The 26,787-nt window shown below is 32.9% G+C and overlaps 1 protein-coding gene across 1 annotated transcript in view; it reads left to right on the forward strand.

Annotated features, from left to right (window-relative positions):
• The first annotated feature begins 1,750 nt into the window (after positions 1-1,750).
• The window catches only part of LOC119634609 (ETS-like protein pointed), a 179,915-nt gene continuing 154,878 nt past the window's right edge, over positions 1,751-26,787 (forward strand). The window contains exon 1 of the mRNA XM_038028859.1: positions 1,751-1,936. The gene's annotated coding sequence lies outside the window, so the exon portion shown is untranslated. The remainder of the gene's footprint in view (positions 1,937-26,787) is intronic.

Raw genomic sequence — 26,787 nt, forward strand, 5'->3', positions numbered from 1 at the left:
CAGGTGGTATATTCTCTAAGAGATGATATTAATTTCAAGATTTCTCGATAAGCCTTCGAGACCAAATCGAGAATACTTTGATAAATCTCAGTGATATGATAAAATTTTATGTAAACGACATAATTTTTTTGATTTCCCAATATAATCACAATAAAATTTAATAAAAATTCAGGAAATTTTTTTAAAAAATCTAATGATTATTAGGTAATCTCTCTCTGATTCGTCAGTAGCGTGGTAGCATTAGCAGTAGGGGTAGATGATAATCAGAACAAAACTATTTATAATGGGGGCGTACAGGAAAAACAAAACCTTCGTGACAGAATGACCGGTCAATACTTAAATGACTGTTAATGTTTCTTTAACAAAAATCTCATGATATTCACAGAAAATAAATCAACGATCCGTTCAGATGCGATTTATTAACATTTAAGACAGAAAAGAAGACTGTTCAACCTAATAAACGCATAACATAACAAATTTATATAACATAATACATAATTATATAGTGTGTGTATTTAGTGTATACGTATATAGGATATCACCTCATCAAGGCATGTTGATAGCATATCGTAAGCTAGTAAACGATATTAAACCAATTTCAATGGAAATTGAAATTAATCATCCCTACACATACTAAAGCATCACTATTTAGAATATTTCCCGATTAAATATTTAAGCGTATGGTGATAAACGAAAGAAAATGATTTGTATATTTTATGAGAATATGCATTTGTATACACACTCTCTTCGATATCGCACATAATAATAACAGATTTGTGGTATTATCTCTCGTGTTAATGTTCTTCGTTTTTTTTTTTTTGCTCTTCTCTTTTCTTGCATATGATAGCATTAATTAGAAATATCAAAAAAAATTCTTCTCTTTTCAGGTTCACTTGAATTTTGTGAGAGAATGAGTAAATCAGTTGACAATGAAACTCTCGTGAAGTGAAACGTATGTTTTTTAATAGTCGCTAAAATTAAAACGGTTTATAGCAAATAATTTGAGTATAATCGGTCGAAGAATTGTTCTGCGGTATAAATCAAAATCTATAAAATAAAAAAAAAGAAGAAGGTGAAGATATTTTGATCGAAAAAAGAAAAATAAAAAAAAAATAAAAAAAGATTGATCTTATTATCGTTTCTGTTTTTTGGCGTGAAAGAAGAAATTAAATGAACAGAACAGAAAGTGAATGCAGTGGCGCGTTTATAATAAAGCAAATGAAAGAATATATATTTCAATAAAAATAGATAAATAATGCGTTAAATTGATATTAGAAAAATAAAAGAATAAGATTTTCAAATATTTTCGTTAAATCAAAACAAAAAATATATAATAAAATCAATGCCTTCAAATTATTAAATCTAAAGCAAACATTTGTTCTTCGTGGCTTCTAATCTAATAATAATTCTTTTTTTTTTTTTTTTTTTTGTAAGTCTGCCCACTCTTTTTTATGCGGTTAAGTTAAGAAATTGCAAAAACAAAAACAACATAAATAAATAAATAAAAAATTAATAACATCTCTTATTAAAAACGTTTTCAAATCAAATAAGTAAAGCACAACAGCTTGACTGCGAATTGGAATTATTGAAAAATAAAAAAAAAGAAATAAAAACAAAAACATAAAATTAAACCGAAATTTAAAAAGAAATAAATATACAAGAAATAAATGAAAAAGTTTACAACCACGCATGAAATCTTTTTCATTCAGCAATTCAAAGTGCAGTGTTTTTAAAAATTCGGTTAAATTTTATGTTTTCGTTTTCAATACATTTATTTTTATAAAGCGTGAAAAAAAAAAAAAAAAACTATAACAACAACATTAATATTACCTCCATAAAATAGACCCTGCAGCGCGTAACACCAACACTGGAAGTAACGCAATTAATAGTACAATCGCTCAGCGGTGTGTTTGAGTCAGCGCAACATATGACGCAGGTATGTGCATATATCCCCCCTACATCAACTACTACCATATAAGAAATTGTAGAAACGCAAAAAAAAAAAATACCATGAAATATATATTATATGCGTTGTAGGAAAAATTTTAAATCCTTACATTGCTCTTGTAGGTTATTTAGTCTATTAAATCGACTGAAATATTAATTGCAATGAATTTGTAGCGGTTTTGTCATTCCAGTTCAATAAACGCTGTTGCTTTAGAAGTTGTGTGGCAAGTTGTACCGTCAAGCTGCCAGCACGCGCTGTCCACATGTATCTAAAACCTCCAATTTAGAAAAAAATAATTAGAAACACTATAGTGGGGAAAGTCCCACCATTAAATAACCTACACCATTTTATAATTATCCGTAAGGAGGCTTCTTAAAAAAGGCATTATATGGGAAGTGATTGAGAAAATGGGCCAATTCGAGCCATTTTCGTTGGTGGGGTGCAAAACGTCAGTGTAACGAATTTTACCAAAATAGCTCAAAAATTGTTACCTGTAGGTTGAAGACAAGAAAACAAGAAGACAGACGGACAAGCGAATAGACAAGCTGAGAGCGGTTAAGAAAGTGATCCCAAATCGATTGGTATGATAATAGGTGGGTCTCTCTCGAGTCATCCTGGATGTTGCATACATCCGTACAAACTTGTTTTATTAGTAGTGCAGGGTATAAAAAATTAGTCGGCATTGTTTGTACTGTATTAAAGCGATTCACTACCACAGATGAAATAGGGACAGTTTCGTTACATCAATGCCCCAAATTTGTACTCGTTACAGTTGGGGGAGACAATATCCAACTACTTCTCACTACTTACTACTTCTTCTCACTTAAGGAACTCCAGAAGCGGCTGCACAGATGAGAATATTCCTTAAAAAATATCTAAATTAATTGATCAAAAATCCCCTACGTACTGTACTGGAGAATGTTATTTTAACGATGTAGTGAAAAACTGGAATGAAAGGAATGAAAAATGTAGGAGATGTTGCATGGGCGGTTTTCAAAAATCATGCTTTAGGAAAAAGCTTTTAGAAGTCTTGAAAGGGATTACAGAAAGGTGTTTTATTGTCCACTGGTTTGCAATTTTTGGAAATATGCAGTGATGTCCCTTCCTTAAGTTGCGTAATCCTTTTAACATTAAAGAAAACAACATCTGTCTGCGATCGAATCTTTTACACCCATGGCCTTTATCGTCTTAAAAAGAGTAAAGAGAAGAAAAAAATTAAATTTCAACAACCTATAGTGTTGGTCGAGCATGGTCGATGTCCATCTTTGTACGAGAATTATAACATCATCCGTATTACCGAATAGCTAAAGTTCTGGGTCGAATAATATTTTTCATGGTTTCAATGCTTACTGTAGAACATATTAATATTGTGGGAATATCTGGAGGTGACGAGCAAATATGAGCAGGGCGTTATTTAATCAACAATTTGCTTTACGAAGCACAGACATTCTTGCTTTATGCTAACCTACGGGCGTCTTGGGTGACCGATGTAGTTCGCTTTTGTTACCAAGCTATGGGCAAGAATTTTTAATAATTTTTTTGGTAAATTGGAGCACGATGTCTTCCAGAGGAATACCATAGACTTTAAATAGAGGGACAGAGGGACGCTTCTAAAGACGGACACAGATTCAGAAGTTGGTACTGATTCCAAATGCCGATGCTGAACTTTCCTTCTGCTGATTGCAAAGGTATTGGCTGAGAAAGATCCTTTAATCCTTTGATGGCAAGGTATAAAAGGATGGATTGTTGTTTATCACTCACAAGTTGCAATAAATACAGCAATAAAAAAATTCGCTAGATGCTTCTGTAGTTCCTAAATAAATATGGTAAAAATCGGCCGCGTCCCTTAATATTATAGAAGAATTAAAACGTAATTTTTCACTTTTTCGACTTTTCATTAAGATAAAGCTGGTGAGCACAAAAGATTCATCCACGGCGTCAATAATATTTTTGTGTGACAACGAATTGTTTCCTATGCCATTCATTCAGTAATGACTACTGATTTTCATTTAAGAGATTGTTTATTTCGAATAAGGTTTGATGCTTAAAGACATCGACTTGATCAGCAAATCAATATTCGACTTTCATTCATTTACTTGCTCGTCAAAGCTTGAGCTAGATCGCCAATAGTATTTAAGATATTCAACTGGAATTTTGAGTTAATTATTGAAAGCATTCGAGGCAGCACTTATGCCCTCCAATGGATCCTAGTATACATATTATCATAGATGGCATCTTGTCTGCATAGATTTTAGATGAAAGTATCATTATTTCAGTTGGGTTTGTTAGTCAATTATATAGTTTTAGAGTAAGTTGTTTTTCAAATTTATGTAAGCGAGAAGAGTTCAGAGAAGAGAAAGGGAGTTTGTAGAGACATCTTATAGCAAGACATTTAATCATTTCTGGTCAGTATAGCTTTTATATGATAGTTTCAAATAATTCTCATGGCCTTGGACGTCTTTTTTTCGATTTATTCCATTTGAAGATTTACTACTGTGCTATAGGAGAAATCTTTCCATTGAGTTATTATTAAATCAGATGAAATTAAAACATATTGTATGGAGATAATTTGCAATTGAAACTGCTCTTGGTTGAACTCTTAGAATGGAAGGAATATAATAAACTATTATTGGGCTTATTATATGTGAAGAAAATCATGGATTATTTTCCATACCTTGACTCTATATATATATGTTTTTTTTTTGTTTTTTTTTTTTGTTTTTTTTTCTTTTTTTACAACGCAGGTTAAATAATTCTCCGTAAATTACTTAGGAATGGAAATTCTACGAAATGACCGTAAACTATGTAGAATCATTAAAATAGAAACGCTACTGTTTATTGTAAATCTTAAAAGATACGACTTAACGATTACAAAAGAAATAGAAAAGAAACAAAAAAAATAAATAAATAAAAGAAAAAAAACAAATTACAGAACCAACAGCTAAAGACCACTAAAGTAGAATTGTTATGATTTTCAATCACACGAATCTCTTCATTGAGTTATGAAATGTGGGATGTTCGCAAAAGGTTGGTCGGATCTAGAAAGCGACCACCAAGCTTTCATCAAAACTCTTGCATTGTGCATCAGTAATAAATTTTCTAGAACTGTCTTCTAAAGTTTTGCAGCCGCTTTAAATCGTTTCCTTTATAAATGTCAGGCGTGGTAGCTCTTTAAATAAGTTCGGAAGACTTCGGAAGATTCTCGCGTCGAGTCCAGTTTTTTTTTTCTATTGGCATTATGTTTATAAGAAACGGAACAGATCAGTATCTGAAAAAGCAAGAAAAACTTTCGACCTTTAACTATTGAAGATTAAGCAGATCTTGCAAATTTTGACGGGTCCATTAAATGAAACAAATGCTAGCTTTCCTATTGTGACGCCTCCCCATTTTAGGAACTATCTGTTGACATACAAAGACGCTTTCTTTCGCATTCATGGCCAAGCGAGCGAGCGATTATCCTTTCATTGACCTACTTTTTCAGTTGCTTTCTTTCCCATTAGAATCCATTCTTCATTCGCATCTAGGATTTGATTTAGAAACATTTCTTTATACGCTTGACAGACGATGAGTAGTGCGGCTGTCAATATGCCGGGACTGATTATCTGGCTTAAATGCGCCCAAGTTGTTAACATGTAATCTCTTGGTAATTTCTTCAGTGATAATAGGTAGATGACAGTTCGAGCAAACTGCTTGATCGGCGAAGTTCTTCGTTTCGATTGAAGTCATTATTTCGGGAAAGACTAATCCTAACCCATTCTTTCAACTTTTCCAAGAACTGAAAAATGATTTATAGAATTTTGTTTTGAAATTTTTTTTATTTTTACTTTCAATACTCAGTCACTCGCTTGCAAACTCATATAACATAACATGTGCGTAGTTTTTTCCGCTTCTATTCCGTACAAAAAAATTACTTGAAAAAAAAACCTTGCTAGGCATGCAGACAACTGTTGGTTAAATAATAGGAGGAAATGTCAAAGAAACATAACCGCAATCCAAGCGAATATGTGGTTTATCATTGCTTAAAATAACGGACAAGAATTTTCACAAACACCTAATAATTAATTATGAGCATCAAATAAAAGTTTAAAAGCTTATTATCATCCCAAGTTCATCTTTAGTTAGATTTTTTAAAGGAGCGCATAGAGGAAGAAACTAGTTTTAGTTATAACGACGAAGTAATCAATAAACTGTGGGGTGAACAGGTATACAGAAATCTAAAGCATGATAATAATTTTCTTGGCTTAATTGTTATTTACTCGTCACACATACGCACATAAGTGTTAGTAAAGAAAATATAATGAAATAAAGAAGAAAAGAGATAGATAATATATACCGTATAGGAAATTCAAAATTTCTTTTTCTTATCAGGCGCACGCAAGACTTGCAAGTGAAACAAATAATTTAAAGAAGATTTTCTAGTTGGTAGCTTTACTTACTTGTCTTTCTATTTTGCCTTTTTTCGTTTTTTCCTTTTCGTAATGATGGCTGTCACCAATAACTCATTACAAGGAATTATATCACTAAGCTGCTACAGACCAAAAACACATTTGATAAATTCATAATAAAACAGACGATCAAGCAAATGAGAAGTGAAAACTGCTGACGATAGCGGTACAAAGGCATTTTAGAAAAAATACATATTTAAATATATTTTATATTGAAGTGTAGGAAAGCGAAAATTCGCTATCATTTTTACGATATTCGTTGGCAAGATACGATATTCGTCGCAAATCATATTTTTAGCGAATGCATCTCTTAGGTATTATCTATGCTCGAGTGTATCTGTCACGTTCAGATATTTTGTTTTATTATATGTGAGGGATGATCGGATGGTATCTGTCTGTGTCTGCCTTATTTCACCAAAGATTTTTGCAAACGATTCAGAGTGGGTGGTCTTACGTTCCTGCGAAGACCACTGCTCACTGTCGCCATTTGATTAGTCTCGGGACCTTCTAACGCCCATACAGTCAACTACTACTGCCTACTTTTCAACTTATATGCAGAGATCGATTATGCGTCGTTTGTTTCCATCTCAAGCAACGTGAGTATATTTCGTTAACAATTCTTTGCATGCGATGCATGAGCGTTATGTAGTAGGATCCAAACAGAAACAACGCGACATGATTATGTCAAATTTTACATATGTTTGTGAAACTATTGCCTAAGGTTATCTTACTTTCACAGTGTATGAGATGTTCATCGTACATTGATAATTTTGGCGCACCGCCTATACTTTCTAATATAACAACACATCCAAAATTGACCTTCACAGCCTTTGCCGGCAAGCGAGTGTTGGTCACGATAATACTTGTTATACCATCGTTTCGCATTGGTAAAAGAGGGGATTTCATGCCCAAGAGTGCAAGCATTTTTATCGATGCACTCTGCTTTTCTCTTAATAATCCCTTTCGTAATAAATTGTCACACGAAAGTCGTCATACGAAAATTGTCAAGACTTAATGGTATTTTTACCTGGAAACGTCAGTTGACATCTCCAAATGTTGTCAAACTCGTCGTCATATATTTGTAAATATTGCCTTATGAGATCGTAAAGTGGAGACTGTAGCAGGCTTTATATGAATTTTGACCATGTACGCTTATCGCGATTGTAACCGATGGCACATAATATTGGAGTATATTGCTCAACGTTCGCTATAAGTGAGTCAGAGAAAAATATATTTATATAGTTAAACGATGATCAGCCAAAATCATCGCTTTGCCATGAATCAAGGGTTTCAGAACAATTTCATATTGAGCTGAATCACCGCCGTCTCGATTTGCCAGATTGAAGCATAACATTACTTCGGGGACTCCTGGCAATCGTGATATCAGATATGAAAAGTCTCTGGTACTAGTTCCGCAGTCAAGTTACTTTGGTTTAACTGAATAGCTTTAGCGTGCGAGTTGTTTACGCGCATGAGCAAAAGTATATATAATACAAATTGTTAAAGCCTATCAGCGATAGGTATAATAATGGAACCAAATTCCATGCAAAAGCAACGCGCTTGGTTGCTTCATTCAGGTATTAGCAAACAATCAACTCTGATCCTAGCGAAGATCTCACTCAGAACGGAGAAGTTGGCCGATTGTCATTCTTAACTATGCCGCAACTTAGATCGTCCTAGCTTTTGCGGTTTCTCTCTTCTCTTGGGACATCAAGATACACGCGTTTAAATTGTTTGTGGCAGAAGACTCATGAGACTTGGATATAAACTCCAATTCGTTTTTTCGCTATAAAGTGCAAAGTGCTCCTTCATTCACTTAGTTAACCTTTGATCGAACGCTCAAAGAAATATTTATAGTTTTACTTTAGCAACATAAATAACTTCATGAACCCATGACTTGATCTAATTTGATTGATTCGGTTAATGTGTCTAATCTAACATATATTGAGAACAAAAAAACAAGCATTTTTTTTTTTTTTTTTTTTATTATTCTTTTGCACACGATATCGCGATATCACGCATACATTTTTTTGTAAAACTTTTTCAACTTTTCTTGCTAATTGCTAGATGGACTTACGGACCGATTAGACTCATTTTTGAATTTAACCTCACGAAAATGATAAACACAAATTTGAGATCAAGTTTCTTCTTCTTCTTATACGTATTTGTATACAGGGATCAATTATTTTAGGAGAAAAATCATATTACACGGCATACACGGTGTAAAATTGCAATTAAAAATTTGAAAAATGTCAGAAGAAATTCAATTTTATATAATTTATATTCCTTACTTCAGTATAGAAGTAAATCTGAAAAGAATTGTTGATAGACATAAAATTTGAGATTCTTTGATAAGCAAAACATAGATACGTCGCAGACACTGCAACAAACTTAGATCATATATAACGTATGTCGTCACTGCACTGAATTATAGGGTTAGTTAAGTCAGTCATTTTTTTTTTTAAAACAAAAACTGTAACATATATAGTCCTTTTAGCTTCGCGGTAGATCACAGCCCAGCCGCATGAATAATTCGGTTTTAAATCTTTGAAACGTTAATGCAAATATGGAGAGTCAAAAATTAATGTAAACCTTTTTTAAAAACACACAAAAAAAAAAAAAATAAAAAAAAACAAAAAAAACAAAAAAAAAACGTACATGCGTTTAAAATGAACAAAAAAAAAAAAAAAAAAAAAAAAAAAAAAAAAAAATATGGAAAACATTGTGTTTTAAACGTCTGTTTAGTTAAAGACAAGGGTTTATAGTAGAAGACATACAAATATATCGAGGAACCCAAGCATTATCGTTGCTGTTATGAGTGGTAGAGTAGAGTAGAGTAGAGTAAAGTATATAAGACATCATAAGACAAAGACTATCAACTCGTTGCTGTATTTAACCATGAAAACCATGCACACAATTGCAACTAACTTTCTGTACGCACACTTACACTTGCTAACTAATCTGTCGATACAGATTTGTACTTTTTTTTTTTTTTTTTTTTTTTTTTGTTAAAAAAGGTTTTTTTTTTTTTCCTTTTCTTTTTTTTTTTTCTTGTGCTTTTCCTTCAATGTTTATGTTTCTTAGTTTACAAAACGTATCAATGTTTGTGTGTATAATGTATGAGTGAGTGTTAGTTGTTCGTCTGCCTATGATCTTGTCCTTATACATGACGTTGTAAACAGACTATATGAACCATATATACAAAGTGAATGGATCCCTAGTAGATAGTCTGTCAATGTTTTTCTATAAACATTGAAAATTTGGATGACCTCTATCAACGAATTGCAGTACGCTAACACCATCACTCCATTTCCAACGATTGTAGATATGACGAGGAGTTCGTATATGTGGGCAGATATCAAAACAAGACAATTTTTCATCTTTTTGATTTTTTTTCTTTTTTTTTTTTTATTAATAATAGATTCGATTGGTTAAAAACAGGATCGTGTCGGTTGGGTTCTTCAACATGTTAATGTCCAAGTGATAACAGCCATAATCTTGACGATTGCTGATCAGGAAGCTGTCATTTGAACAATTGAGTATCATGTCTGTGGCATAGTAAATTTAAGTCCAATGGGCTGAGCACATTATTCAATACATCATTTCGTACATGTTCGCATTGTTAGTTTTCTTTCGTTTTTTTTTTCGTGTCATCAGCTTCAGCATCAGCTTGACCACCCACTATGCCCAATTTTCAGTTTTAATAGAAGTGTTTCCTTGTAAATTCTCGAATGAAATCTACATAGCAAAAATCTCAAGGAAAATCATTATTTATTTTGTATTTTCTACTCTGGGGACATTGCCAACGTGCCTAAGTCTGTTTCCAAATCAGAACCAGCTCATTGAAAAATCTTGTCTGGGTTTAGGTTGTTCCCGCCAGCCGAAATTTGCAATTGAGACAAAATGTTGGCATTTTTGATGCTCTTGTTTTTTAACATCAGAGAAGCTATTTGAAATTTTGCACACAGTCGAATACGTAGTCTGTATACCTGGTGGCACCAGCAAACCATTCGCCGGAACAGTCAGTCATAGTGTTTGCAAGGTAGTGCGATCCCTTTAGTACTATCAGTTCGAAAATTGCATCCAGTTGTCATATCTCATAGTTGGAGATGTTGTTCAGATATTTTGCTTCCATTTGATAAGCTCCAGATGCGACTGTTTTCCTTAGACAGATGGAAATGATTGTCTCATCACTGAGAGAACAATTTGCGTTGAAAAAATATTTTCATGCATATCATGCAACACCACCAACCCGGCAAATGTATGTATGATGAGTGTATCTTCGAATCTTATAGCATTTTACTTGCCGAATGTCACGGCGATGACAGTTGTATGTGTTCACACATTGAAAATTGTGCGAGATTTAAAATGACATCGTCTTGTCGAAAGATCGTGATAGAAGGTAGTTCGGATATATCATCATGCTGTACTTTGCTATTCCCTCAGCTTAGCTCCACGACACGATCAGCAAGAAACTTTAATTAAACCATAAAATTTCCCTTATCTTATAGCAGATCTAAGCAGTTAACTATGTACTTCTTGTATATATTATGCGTTCTCTCTGCCTTTTCTCATTTGAGCATTTTTTTTCTTTTTTTTTTTTGTTCTCAAATCACTTTATAGGTTTTGAAAATTCGGCCAAACTCATATTTTAATTTTTTTTGTCTTTTTTCTTTTTACTATAATTCATATTAAAACTATAAAAAACTAAAAAAAAAAAAAAAAAAAAAAAAAAGACAAAAAAAAAACAAACAACAACAGATGTGGTAAAGTGTCTGCTCTGCTTCTTGATATGTTGTATACTCATTTCTCAGTGTGTGTTTCATTTTAGTTTATATGCATGCAATATGCATATGTGTGCATATGTATGATGTGCGTTTGCAGCCCTCTTGTAAGATTTAAAAAAAAATGAAAAACAAAAAAACCCAACTGAAGACAAAAAACTTTAAAACTCTCACTTTGTTATAGATTTTAAGGAACATGTTTATAAAAAAAAAAAAAAGAAAAGGAGTCTTTTGCTCTTATGTTTATTTATTTATATTTATTTTCATATTTTGTTTTTTTCAAACGCCACCACCATGACAATAACATATGTGCACAAATCTCTGCTTGTGTTCAAAAATTTTTCATTACAATACCGATACAAAAATATGAAAATATTGTCATGTACAACGATATTGTTGTCATTTATTTACTTGGTGTTCCGTTGCACTCTTCTCTATCGTTTTAATTATATTATTGTCATGTTACCTGTTCTTTTTTTTTTTTTTTTGTTTTTTTTTGTTATCTTATCACTTACAGTATATCATATAAATTCGTAGAAAAAAAGGCAAAAAAATGTGGCGTTGCATGCATTAATGATTTCGTGATTTATTTACAATTTAAGAACGCATTGAGTGCTCGCTCGGCGTAATCGCGATCGTCTATGTTTTCTTGCCTGCAAAGTAGGCACGGGCTGCGAGCGTGGTTTTCTTTCTATGCTTGCAAACTTTCTGAAGTCTTTGCTTTTTTTTTTTTGTAAATCTTATCAAATTTACACAATTTATACGTTGAGGGCCTTCAATAGTTTTGGTATTGGGTCCTAACTTGGGAAGGGATCACCATTCGTTGCGTAATATTCCCAAATGTCAAGACGTATCTTTTTTCCTCATTTCTTTTCAACCGTCATGGTACTACACGTGTAGTACCATACAGACGAAACAATCTTTTAAAGCTGCTGTCAGAGACCATGAGAATGAGTGAATTCGTAGACACCTTGCTCTTGTAAATTGGAAATTTTTCCAATTTTGAATCCTCAAGCTTTATGATTGTCCTTATCAAATGGATAATTAAAGATTCTGAAAGCTTTTGAAGCTATGTGCTCAGACTTTCTGAATTTTGGGATTGATTACTTAGTCTCAAAAACCCATTATCTCGCTCCGAATAGTTTATATTATATTATTCTGGCATAAATTGGATGATTGGTGCTAAAGTACTTTAAAAGGCCGATCCGCCTGAGTAGCTGAAGGCGAGGAATCTCGTCTAGCAAGTCAATGGTCGTGGGTTCGAGTCTCAAGTGCGGTAGAGTTTTTAATAAAAGCCGATAGCCTTAGATGCTAGTGCTTTTAAGAGTCTTTTCTAGTCTTAGAATTTATTTTTCTGGCGAAATTAATAATAATAATAATAATAATAAATACTTTAAAAGGTGGTGTATATGTCTTAGAGATAGCGAATGAATTATCGGCCAGTAGCGCTTTCAGAGAAAGCTATATGGATTTTTTACTTTTAAGAAGCATCGCCCTTTTCATATTACACTACACAGTCCAGTGATCTTTATTTATTTAAAATTGTTTTGAATTTGTTTTCAAAGCCAGAAACTAAGTATTGCTGACATTGTTTCGGAAGTTCCATTAACTTAAACTTGTAGACAGGCGTGCAGAGCCAAATGAAATTCTATACGACGTCTGAAAGTATTAATTAGTTTATATAGCTAATTAAAATTCGTCGTTGGCAAGTTCCATTACTTTCTGTGCGCGAGCGAGTATGTAACGAGGGTCAATTCAAAGCATTTCCGTCAAGCGAGTTTTTAAATGAATCCAAACGTCGCATCATTTCTTCGAATTTTTTCTTTTTAATTTCTTGGGGTTAACTCGGTATTAATTAGCATTCTATTTAGTGACTCCCTAAAGAAAGAAGTTAAAGCGCTTACTCTACAGGCAATGTTTTATTTGGAACAAGACATTTTCACTTTCAAGCACTGCTTCAAGATTGAATCGAATCAATAATGATTCCTATAAAAGGGCAGTTGAGGCCTAATAACGTAAACGGTTTTCTTGTAATTATCTTCATTTTTTTAAGACAAAAACAATACATTTTTCAATGCTGTAGAAGGCTTCTCTCAGCTGAGAATTTCATTGAATATATAAAATCAGAAAAAAATGTAGTCGCGAAAGTTTTTCTTGTTTCAATTCCTCCTCGCCTTGTGCTGAAAGTTCTTCCTTTTATTTAATCATCTAGTTATCATGCTCTCCATAGGCTGCGAACTTTTACTGACGAAAACAGTTCGACATGTGTTAAGAGGAACGACTTACTATAAAAGCTCTTGTTTTCATATAAGAATTTTGCCTAATCTGTATTTCAAGGCCACAATGCGTCGTCAACTATCAGAGATGATAGTTCAGAAAATAAAAGCAATAAAAAATGGTAAACAATTTTTGGTGAATAGTTTCCATATTACTTAACGAGGGATGTGATTAGCATCCGGACGAAGGGCATATGAAATTCATCATTTTAATGAGCTTCCGAGTATGATGAGATTTTATCTGATTAGCTATATATAAAGTGGTCGGCTTTAAGCAGAAAATGCATTATTAATAATTACACACAATGTTTTTTTTTCTTCTCTAATTGTGCGCAATCCCGCACACCCATATGTTCAGACAGGGGGGGGGGGCGGCACCTCAACAAAAAAAAACCCCCAACAAATATAATAAATTTTGTGAAATTTTAAAAAAATTCACAAGTTTTGCTTTAAATTTTTTTTTTTTTTTTTTTTTTTCTTTTGATCATTTCATATTATTCTCTTGTGTTTCGCATAATTAAATTTCGTCCCTCTTTCTTTTTGTCAATTTTTCAAATGTTTGAAAAATATTCTCATACACAAGGGAGAAAGCAAAAAAAAAAAAAAAAATAAAAAAAATAAAAAAAATAAAAAAATACTCCGTCTCCCTTTTTAAACCCATTAATGCGTTGTTTCACTTAACCTGATCCCTTCAGCGACTTTTTGGGCTATGAAAAGCAAAGTGTTTCAATTCTTGTGTTTCACACACGCTTACGCACGCAAACTGAAACGTATCTATCTCTACCAGCAATAAATACGTAATAAACAATAAAACAATACACGAAACTAAACAATCAATACATGCTTGCATGCATGCATGCATATCTACATATATCCATGCATATAAGCATACATACATATGGACACAAACACTGAAATACACTTGCTTTACAGTCGGTTGTGCTTTCTGTATTTTTTTTTTTGTTTTTTTTTTGTTTTTTTTTCTGGTCCGTTCTTGTAAAGAATCACATACCAATGCATATGAAAATCGCTAAAGGCATGAAAAAAAAACCGCCAGCAAAAGAAATCATCTTCTTCTCTATACTACTACTGTATTATGAGCAGCAAATGCAACAATAAAATGCTAAATATGTATGCGTGCGTATATTTGTGTGTATTAAAAAAAAAAAAAAAAAAAAAAAAAAAACGAACCACCAGCCGCAGAGAAATAAAAAGAAAAAAAAATAAAAATAAAATAAAAACAAAATAAAAATACTTAACAGGATTGTATGCATTTGTAAGCCCAAGAATACTAATGCACACACACACACACACACGCACACGCATATAAATGTTTACTTTGAAAGTATTCTACCGTTATGTTATGTTTACGTATAGATGATAATACACGATTTTCGAACCCTTATTGCTGTACCGTGTGTTCCTGTGATTAATTTTGTTAAGGGTCCGATTGTGTATACTGTATGACCGTATGCTGCTGCCAGCCGTTGTCAAAATAATCATTTTTCCTATTGTGTGTGTGGTGTTGTTACACATTGTAGGGGAATTCGTTTGCCTTTCCCTTGTTGCTGCGATGATTTTTTTTTTTTTTTTTGCTTGAACTGTTCATTTCTCGTAATTGTTATTGAATTGTTATCATTGACTGAGTTGGTCTGTGTAAATATTTATTTTATCTTCAAATATTTCGTTGTTGTGATAACTTTTACTATGTATGGTAAAACGATTAAATCATTAGCTGCTATAAGTTTACCTAATGACGACTCTAATGGTGACGTCAACATACAATTATTTCTAAACAGTACAAACCTCCAGGCCCACTTTTAGGCATTATCTACGATTATATATCAAAAAAAAATAAGAAAAAAAAAAAAAAAATGACAACAAAAAGTTTTCAATCGATCCCACGATTACGTTTCGCACTTTATGTGTTGCGAAGTGAAGGGGGAAGTATAATTCTATAGACGAACAATTTAATGCTTAACTTGCAATTGCTTCGTAGAAGAAGTGAAATTTTTTAAATCCGCTCTCAGCCTTCTATTTATTCAACTGTCGTCTCGGCGAAGATGCATTAATGGATTTTTTGTTTTTTTTTTTTTGGAAATGCTTTGAAATGAACGGGAACACTTTCTAGAGACTTGTTTTAGTACAATCGAGAAGTTCGATATCAACATCTAAGACATACACATCTACATATACACATTTTCAGTTAAGCACACAACAGCTAAGATATATACATATACATATGCATATGCATATTTTCTAGTAGGGATTCTCCTTGCGCCGATAGTCTTTTCGATGCATGTAAGCAAAATCCCGAAGTTTCAAAAAAAATTTCTTGCAAATTTTCAAGTTTCTTCCCTCTATTCGAATGGGTTCAAGGGATTTCTTTTTTTGCTATTTGATCACTCACTCGGAGCGGTATATCCCCTATACGTGTCCGCATGAATTGAAACTGAGACATATTTTTCAATATCGAGTTAGTGTCTATTAATATATTAAACAAGATTACTATGATCATCTGACACCGTGCGTGTGTGTGTGTCAGTTTAGTACTATATACTTAGTTCGATGCAAGTTGCCTGTGGGTGTACTTTTTTTTGTGGCTTACAAATTAGTTCAGTTAGGGTCGGGTCGGTAAGAGAAATGGCAGAGTATAGAATAAAACTGTGACTTGGTCATATCAAAGTTCTATCGTTGAGATATGTATGTTTATTATCAGCGTACATAAGATAGTTTCTTATAATTTTGTAGCAAAAAACATGATATTTGTGGGTAAATTTATTTTTCCTTTATAGCTTGGCTAAATCCTTACATGTGATGATTAGGTGAGCAGGCGCTGCAATATCTAAACCCTTTAAAACCGCGACAGAGAATATGCGAAGTAATAATATCGGCGATATTAACATATGATCAACGTCCGAAGTTTCGTAGAAATTCAATTTCGCAATGCAATGCAATTACATAGTAATTGCAACAACTATAGAGAGTAAAAAAAAGGCTCATTTTAATGCTTTTTTTTCTCATCTGTTTTATTCTGTCTGGTTTGTTGCGAGTCTCTACTTGAAGATAAGTCAACTACTACTAATCTAACCGCCTTAAAGAGCTTGTGTGAATATTGCAAAAAACTAGTAAACCTATTGAAACGATTTTTACCTTTGATAGAATTGCTGCAGTTGCGTAGTATGTTTGTGTATAAAATAAAAACGATTCCATACAACGTAGGTTAAAAAATATATCTTTGCTTACATTTATTCATTTATTGTTTTTTGTTATGTTTTGTTTTTTTTTTTTTTTCATATAAAGATTTATTTCATTTATGGTACAATTTTTGTTTTATTTTTATAAAGAGTGCGTAATTTTTTAACTGCATATATATATATATATATATATATATGTATATATATGTATATGTATATGTATATGTAAGTGAGCCCAGCACAACTTCCGGTGATAAAAGATAATTTTACATTCTACTCGCTATACATATACTCCAACGTCGAAAAAAATCTGTGCATTCAAATACATGCTATGACCACGGAGCTAAATAGTTGATTGGACGACTGACTGATCAGCTGGCTGTTGCTGCTTGGTTTGTCGCTTGGTTGCTTGGCTGTTTTTGATGTGGTGATTATGCTTAAATTTACTCGTTTATATAGTAATTTTTAATATGACCACTAACACCAATATACAATAATATAACACAAATTGTACCCCATATCTCTGCGGTACTTTTCATAAAATTGCGGGGATTACAAAAGCAAAAAAAAAAAAAAAAAAAAAAAATTTGGTTTAAGCAAAATTTTTTAAATTTTGTTTCCCAATTTTTTTTTTTTTTTTAAAAAAAAAAAAAAAAAAAAAAAAAAACTCAGCTTAAGAAGATATTTTTTTATCAAAAATGCAAGAATATACTGAAAACCCAACATGCTATGAAACCCCGTGTTATTCAATAACTATAGCGTGTGCAGCAGCCTAAGGAAAATTTCGCTGCACATAAGCTATCTATATACATATATATATAATGGTAATAGTATAACATACTTGAAACATAACATAGATCGCCAAAAATGCCTGAACAAAAAATGAGGTAACATAAAGTACATAAGAAGCTCCTAAAATAGCATAAAGGAAAGATTAGCGAAAATATATCAAAAGTGAAAATCTCAAATGAATCTACGTCACGTTAAGTCCGATTTTTTAAATTGACCAAGCAAAAGTTAAAATCAGCCAGAATTTAAGTTAAAAAAGGTTTGTTTGCCTCAAACATTGAGTATGACGACAAGGTAATTGTCAGCGTGCGCAAATTCACGGTGAATCAATCAATTTCGCCAATCACACCTACGCATGTACATACGTTTAATATTTTCGCTGAACTCTGATTTTTTTCACTTGTTGAACTTTACACACCGTCGGTAAGGTATAGTAAAAAAAAGTCAAATTGGATGAAACGCATTTTTTAAGAGTTATCGCTATAGGGACATGCACATATACACTTACAAAGATTTGAATTAATAAAAGTGTAAGAAAGCTACATTTGTGTTGAGTCGAATACTGAATATCCACTATCTCATTGGTTGTTGTGTGTGCGTCCATTAGGATTGTAGAAAATTGATGTTTCTTTGCTACATGTAGAGAGCTCTAACTTTTAAAAATGGTAATATATTTGTCCGAAAATATGATTTACATATTGATTGTTTTACCGCATTGTTTTGAAAATATGTTATTCATTTATAATGAAAACCATTTCGTATGTCTTGTATAGTACAGTAGATAACAGTCGCGACTACCAAGTCGCTGTTTGTGGATTCAAATCTCAGTGACGTTTCAAACTAGCTTTTTGGAACTATCGTGAGAGCACAGCCGCTAAAGGTATAAAATTATTCGCAGACACCCGTTAAGCTGCGATCGCTCCCTATCCCTTATGATAAGCCTTTTCTGCTCTCCATATTACAAGTATAGAGGACATCCTGGGTGAATGATGGGTCGCCTTAAAAAAAAAAACAATATCTAGCGCAAAAGATATGAAGAATTTAATAAACCAGCGATTCACTAATTTTCTTATAATACATTATGATAATTAATTCAGCCAGAGAAATAAATTCTAAGACTAAAGTCTTAAAGTCCTGGTATCTGCGGACTATTGGCTTTTTTTGGAAACGAGCGAATTTCTTATGACATATAATTCTATTTAAAGTCAATATGTAGACGACCGTACGGTCTAACGATTTGTATACCTGATAAAGAAATTTTTCTCTATTCATTTATACGTAAATCGTAGGAATATTGTTTGAAGACCTTATATGTGCTCTCAATGAGAATGAATACCGGAGTCGAAATCATCAAAGTCTCTTAAACTTTTTACTAACACTCTCATCCGGTTAATCTTCACTTAATTAGCTGAATTTGAGCTCATTCACAATCAATCATAAAGCGATGATTTCCTTCTTTTTCGAAATTGAGTTTAGCTTAGAACTTTCGCGAAAAAGAATCTGACATTTTTTTCTTCATAATATTTCCGTATCAGGCTCGAAGATTAGTAAAAGGGAAACAAATATCTGATCATGCATAGTATTTGAACCTTGTCGGGCCTTGTCCAAACTTGTTTTAAAAGTGCTGCCAAATTGTGTAAAAGATACGGTACGGTACGATATAAACGATAGAAAATACGATGAATACATCATAAAATTCTATATGTCACGAGAAAATAGATCTTTGCTCTATCGTTATGTAAATATTGCACAACAGCCCGTAAGGGATACAAAGGAAGGCAATGAGAGACATTTTTTTTTAGGAAATACAAACGAGTACTTCGGGTAGATGTAATGTTGCTATGACTATCCATCAAACTACTCCAAGGATTCGTAGGATAACCTATGGGCATAGAATGCGTGTTAACGAAACCGTATGATTTATAGGGAGCATTAAGCTTCGACCGAAGTTTAGAAATTCGTGCGTAGAATAAGTAAAACAGCGAGCTTAGTGCTCGCATTACCAGGAAAATTGTGATCCAATTCTTTTGAAGGTTGGTGCTATCCAAACGCTTAATATGAACTCGGCATTTACGTATCATGCTATGAACTTAATAACATGTAACATTCCCCGGATTCATGGCCAAGTAGATGGATTCCTTGGCGTTTAGGTTATCCAGTGTATGCGTTTAGTGTTCAAAGAGCAAAGGGAATGATGAAATTCGTTTACCTTCAATTTTTCGTAGTGGGTGTAAAAATACATGCGAGATTATACATGAACTTATCCATTCGTATAAACAGACATATATACATATACATGTACATGTATATGTATATGAGAAAAAAAAACCTTGATTTAAATTATGACAGATTTATGATATTTGAAATTTTATCATGGAGCGCATTTGCGCTGATAATGCAATGTAACCGGCCACTGTATTTAACACACTACTCCGTACCGCGTATAAAAACAAATGGAATTAAATAATAACTTTTTTGCCTTGTTTTGTTTTTTTTATGATTATTGCTTCTGGGGGGAGATATGTAAATTACTTTTACCTACATATTTTTTGCATTATATTGTCACAATTCTGGGACAACAAAAGAATCACAATTTAAGATAGTTTGGGTTTTTTATTTTTTCATTTTTTTTTGCTTTCTTTGTTTTAGTTTTTTAATTTTTGTTTTTTTGCTTTTGCAAAAATTTTTTTTTAATATAAGAAAATACATTTTAAAGTGAAACTTATAGTAGTTAAAATGTTACGTTACGTATGCTATCTTATCTCAATTTGTTCGTCTTTTATTGGTCTTGAATCATTATGAGAGTAATAATTAATTAAATAAATAAAAATAAAAAATAAAAATATATTTGAAAAATGAAAAGGCAAAAAATTTTGCCATAAATTAGAGATGAGTGATGCATTCCTCCTCCCTTTGATGTAACGAAAATCCTTTTCTTAAGGGCAATGTTCGAAATTAAGTGCGAGTTAATGTGTAGGTTTAAAATCATCAAGGGTTCTCTTACTGGGAAAATTGTATTTTCTGCGAAAAGTATTTGAATCAAAAGTTGTTGAAATAACAGTTAGATTGAGGTCTAAGAGAAAGTGCTTGAGAAACGCTTTAGTAGAAAGCTTTAAATCCAGATAACAGTTTTGCTAAACCTTATGGAATATAGCGGGAATAAAATATGAAATTACTTTTTCCTCGACAATGAAGAGCTCACGCAGAAAATTGCTCTGACGTGGGAACACGTTTTTTGCAACTGTAATAGCAATGTTGAGGACGAGGAGCATTCCGGAGGGCCTAGAAATATTTGTGAGAATATGTATAATCTTTGCCATGCAATGCGAATCTACTGTTGGTTCTGTTCGTCCCTCCTTCTGCCTGTACGTACGTCTATTCGCTCAATCGCTTGCCCGCTTGCGTGAGCTTCTTTCTATTGGCCCGATTGACCGGTAGCACGATTACCCAGCCGCCAGGTTACCCGCTCGGCTAATTGCTACCTCGTTCGATTACCTTGTTGAACGATTGTTTGGTCGGCTCATTATCTGTTCGCACGATTATTTGGTCGTTCGATTGCCTGGTTGGCCGATTGCTTTGTCGCCAATAGCCTGGGTCATTCGATTGCCTGGTCACCTGATTGCCTGCTCGCCCAACAACTTGTCCGCCCGGCTACCTCGTAGACCGGCCTGGCTGCCTAATCGTTCGATAGAAGACAAGATGAAAGAAAAGATAGAAGATTGATTTGCCTGCGAAGATTGAAACATTGCGATACGAACTTGTATAGATGTCGAAAGTCAACAAACTCTGCCATTTTGAATGTAGTGGAGGAGAAGTTTGTTAATGAGAAGTCAATCAATTTTTAAAATTCTGTTTGAAGTATTGAGCCTGTATTAAGCGCGTTAGGTAATAACAAGAACAATATAAGTGCAAAACATCGAGTCTTCTTTTCCACAAAAAACAAAAAAAAACGTAATCTTCACAAGCTTTTGCTGTAGTCTGAACTCTTCAGTGTGCGTCCAAGATACATCTCACTATATAAAAAACTATTTTTTTTTATTATTTATTTTTTATTAAAGATATCAGTTTTTCTGTAAATTGAAATGAAAATCCTTCGAATGTAAAGCAGATGCTAAATTCGCATCAATCGTTCAATCAAGTCAACTTAGCCCCGATTTAAATCAAAGACTTAACTGCTCAACCATTACTTATGCATGCGAATCAATTTTATTCAGCTTACTTGTGTTACATTGCGGCTCATATCAACAAATTAATCTGAATTTTAATGAAATAAACAAATTTTGTATACATTCGCTAGAGTTCGATGCATGTTTTATTTTTTATTTGTATATTTTTTTCTGCTAATTTTCATATGGAAATTTGATGTGATGTCAATATGTGATGTACTCAAGTATAAAATTGATTTAAAGTAAGGATTTTGTAAATTTGATAAATCATTCGATCTGTTTTAGAAATGACACGAAATGTTTAGGACTGAGACAACAAATTATGTAATTAAAATTGATTGGACTATCCGAGCTGTTATCAGGCGAGAAAAGAGACTCACGCGTTTGCTTTTATATCTAAGAATGAAGAAGGCGCGGGAGGGAGCGTGTAATAATTTTCATATCGTGGTTATGAGCTTTCGAGAAGACTGAGCCGTCTAACTTTGGTCGGTCCATTATTCAATTTGTCCATTCTGTATATCAGTCTAGTGCTGAAATTTTCAAAGTAATAAAATTTAAACAGGCTTACGATCGGTAGGTACATGGTAACTGAAAAGTGGGGGAGAAAAGAGGAAATTTCAATTTACTTTTCCCAACTGGTTATACAGTCCATATTGGATATGAAGTTTTTTCCTTCGAACAAACGTCGTACATCGAGCTCTAAGGCTGGAAACGATTTTTGAGGGTTTCATTGATGTATTCGTCATTGATGAAAGCTTGTCTACAATTATGTCTACACATGTTTTCAAGCTAAGCACAGTCTTCAAGCTAAGCACAGTCTTCCTATCACATAGAAGGTGTGAGGTAGCCTCTTCGCGACCTTCAGATTTAAAGATCGGCAATGAAAAACTGTAGTGTGTTTTCTATCGATTTCAAGTGATCTCGTGAAAGTGAAATAGAGTAAACAACAAAGGAATTTAGCCTATACGCCTGTAAGCAAGTCTTGCTGTGACAATATATTACAAATCTTATATCTGTTGCTAGCTTCAGTGCTTTTTTTTAACCCAGATCTGCGAGAATGGATTGCCTAAAGAAAGGCAATCAATTTTTCTTCGAATTTATTTTTGAAATAATATTTTCATTTGTCTTAATACCTAATAACCAATGAGATTTCTTCATATGTTCCGAAGTTATTTGTAATTATTTATAGAAAGTCAAGGTATTTATCTTATCTATCTGATATAGACGGAGCTCTTCACTCTAAGGTACTTTAACTTTAATACAGGGTCTCCTTGCGAATCATCTTGATCACAGGATCATTGTATGATGAAAGCGGGATATATGTTTCTGTGGATGAAACTTGAATAATGGCAAAAGGAGAGATATAGAGTGAGCTACACTTGCATTGAGAAAAAGTCTGAATTTTCACAATGTAGTTATAAAAATCTGTTACAACCTGTAAACAAACATTAAACAAACATTGTTCGATGAAAGCAAATCTTCACCACTATGTATGTATGTCTGTTCATATGTAATTTTTCAAATCTAAAAATCTAAGCCTGCAATGAAAATGATCTCCGTGTCATATAGCAACCGTCTGTTGTCTATAGATTCGATACGAATATATATATATGTATATATATATATATATATAAAATTTTGTGAGGTCTTTGAAAACAGTTTTTCTTAACGTTTCGATCTCTTAGTTACGATTGCATAGACAAATATAGTCAATTTTAGCAAAAATGTATACACTTTTTATTCTTGTCAATACATTGCATGCACTAGCTTTCTTTGCGTTCGGCTTTTTTTTTTCTTTTTTTTTTTTAATTTATTGCATCTTATTGCATTATTGCTTCTTTCTCTTATTTGCTTATTTTAATCGTTTTCCTATAAAATGTAAAAAAAAGAAAAAAATAAATAAAAAACCAAAATAAAATTTAAACCCACCACACATTTGTCTGTCTTTTTATCTGTTTTTTTTTTTTTTATTTTATTTTTTTATGTATATATTTTTTTAATATTCTTTCTAAATAAACGCGTCCAGCCTCCCTCCCGCTCCCTATATTAAAACATTAGTGGGTGTTTATCAACCAGTTTATGAGTTCATAAGTGTTTAGATTTGTGCAAGAAAATAAGGCGTAGGTTTTGTCATGATGACGACGACGACGATGATGATAATGATGTCGCTATTTTGATTGTAATGGTTTTTCGTTTTGTCACAGAAGAAAATAAATAAGAAAAAAGAAAATGTTGCGCGTTTTGAAAATTATTATCGTAAAGGAAAAACAACCAAAAAAAAAAAAAAAAAAAAAAAAAAAATTTTTTTTTTTTTTTCTTTTTTACATACATTTTGTTTATCTTCGAATATTTTTAATCGGCCCGATGCAATGCATTACGATTTTATAAATGTGGTAGAATGCAAAACGACCCAACCCAATCCGATTTTACGATGATCATAGGAAATCTATGATTTATAATGAAATGAAATTAATAAATATCGCCATAAAGGAGAAGTGGAAGTGTAAGGGCAACAAGTTGATCAGAGTTTTTTCTATATTTGATAGCATAATAAATAATAAAAGTTTAAAATTGAATTTTTTTTTTTTTTTTTTTTTGTGGAAAACAAGACATGATTAATATTTTATTGTTTTATACGGCACCACAAGTTAACGAAGCTTTCGAATAATTTGATAGCAAATGAAAATCAAGTAATGAAAAATTCTGCTCAATTCTGGTGTAATTATAAAAATTTTGATTAATACCACTTAGCGAAGGATCGTAGAAAGCAAAATAAAAAAAAAAAAAAACCTTACCACACAAACTTATTCGTTGTCAGCATAAAGTTTAGCTGGCTTATGGACTGCATCAGTAAATTGAATAAAAAGTTTCTTAGATTTAAAAGTTTGCTTACCAAAGGCAGGAGTTTCTAATATATTTGTTATACGAAAAAGTATTTCGTGGCGTGACATTTGCGTTGCAAAACAATGAGTTTTTGCAATACTTCAGGATCGCCTGGGCTAGAGTAGCTCGCAGAGGATTAAAAGGCGTTGAGATTCTTACACTTCGCTGGTGATGAAATATTTTGCAATAAATCCGAGCAATAAATTCTTCGCAAAACTACTACAATTTGCATTTATACCTTACCCCACTTGGCATCCATACCGCCGCCAAAAGGACTTTAAAGTAGATTAGTCTTTCATTTTCTCCGATACGTTTAGTAGAATCGTTGTTTGAGCCGATTCCTTTCCATCCCTCTATCTGTCCTACATCTGCTCAAGTAATTGTGTGTTCAATCTATGATCTAATTTTTGAGAACTTGTAACCAAGTTGAGTTCGAAAAAACTGGTGATATAAAGAAAATTTGCAAAAAAACAGGAACTGGAAAAAAGATGGACTTCGGCTAAGCTCGAATAGATGCTGAGCAAGATTGTTATGCATGTGAAGCAAAGTTGCCAAACAGGAACTGGAAAAAAGGTGGACTTCGGCTAAGCTCGAATAGATGCTGAGCAAGATTGTTATGCATTTGAAGCAAAGTTGCCAAACAGATTGACTCGTTCAACATTTTACGGACTACTGTTAGTGCTCTTGTAACTTTCCAATATAAACGTCGTTTTTATATTATGCTGTCACTTGCATATAACAATCTTTCAATAATTGAAGAAAGTTTACGCAGATTTTTTTCAAATCTACATATATATAACTATATATATATATCTACATATATATCTACATGTGTGTGTATTTTGGTGGATTTCGTTTTCTTAAAGCTATACACAATACTTAGATTATTTTAGAAGTTTATGCCATGGAGAACAGTCAAATTTGTATATCTTCTGTTGGCATGCAAGAAAAAGCCAAAAAATAAACAAACTATGAGAAAAACTCAAATAGCAATCAAGCGGTATCTTTGAAGCAATCGTAAAATTTCCCAGATAAGCCATAAAAAGTGAGAAATAAGAACAAAAAATTTTGTAGCGGTTTAGGCTGAATTTTGTTTTCGTTATTATCGCTCTACGTCTCGTTTGTTGGTTTCTTAAGAAAAATACATCAAGAGATAAGTATTTCATTAAAAACTGAATTGAATGATTTGAATATGTAGAAGCATTCTGCATACTGTAAGTGTAACGTGATATGCATAAGCATTTCTTTATGCGTTTATATTATGATATTTATACAATCTTTGCTTATACTGTTTGTCCTATGTAAGCTACGCTATATATATGCTCGCCCTTGCGCATTTTAAACGTAACGATCGGGGATATAATATATCCGAAGAATCGGGTAGCGAACATAAAGTAGTTGAAAACCAACCATAACAAGATATTATTACGCAATAGAAACCATTGTGAGTAAATAATGTAAGTCTTAGATATTTAGCGATAGTAGGCGGATTTAAGGATCGATTTAATTAATTTTTGATGCTAGTTAGGCAGGTTTTCTTTTGTCATATCTACCTTCTAAAGATACGGCTCTACTAGATCCGTTCTTCTCCCTGTAACATCTGGACGCTTAGACATAAAGCAATTGCATTAGCATCTATCTGGATTTGATCCTTTTCCCCTTTCGTTTTGTCCTTTGGTTGGTAGTTTTTTGCAGAACTGCGATAGAAATTTGGGGCTTTCTTATGTATCCTTAACCTGATCTATTCGCGGTGGCTGCGGTCGGTCTAAACTGTGGAAGGTGTGCAGGGTTTACTTGTTTCTTCGGTTTGAAGTTCCGTTTCAATCGGTTGTTATCTCAGAAAATGTTAAAGGCCTCGATTTTACTAAGGGGACCCTTCTTATATCTCTGGGCACTCGAGGAATAATCATTCTCGGGGCGAAGGGGTTCGCTGTCTATTGTCATGTGTGTTATGGGTTACCGACAGGTCAAGCCATCACCCTCAGGATATATTCATCGTCAATGGCTACAAATATATTTTAAAGATTGACTTTATTGACGCCCTACTACGCCTATTTAATCGTAGTGCCTATGACAGTTAGTGTATATATTCCCACAGACGCTTTCCCTCAAGCATATATTTTGCAATTCTAAAGCTTAACATGCTGACCATCGAAGATTGTGAGTCTATAATGATTATTGACTTTTCCGTTTATTCCAGACTACATTTGACCTGATTTTAAGACATTAGCGAATAGATACACATATCCAAATATTGTTTTCCCTACCCATAAACGCAGAGCAGGGATATAACCAAAAT

The sequence above is a fragment of the Glossina fuscipes genome, unplaced genomic scaffold, assembly GCF_014805625.2.
Source record: "Glossina fuscipes isolate IAEA_lab_2018 unplaced genomic scaffold, Yale_Gfus_2 3, whole genome shotgun sequence".
In the NCBI taxonomy this organism is placed as follows: Eukaryota; Metazoa; Arthropoda; class Insecta; order Diptera; family Glossinidae; genus Glossina; species Glossina fuscipes.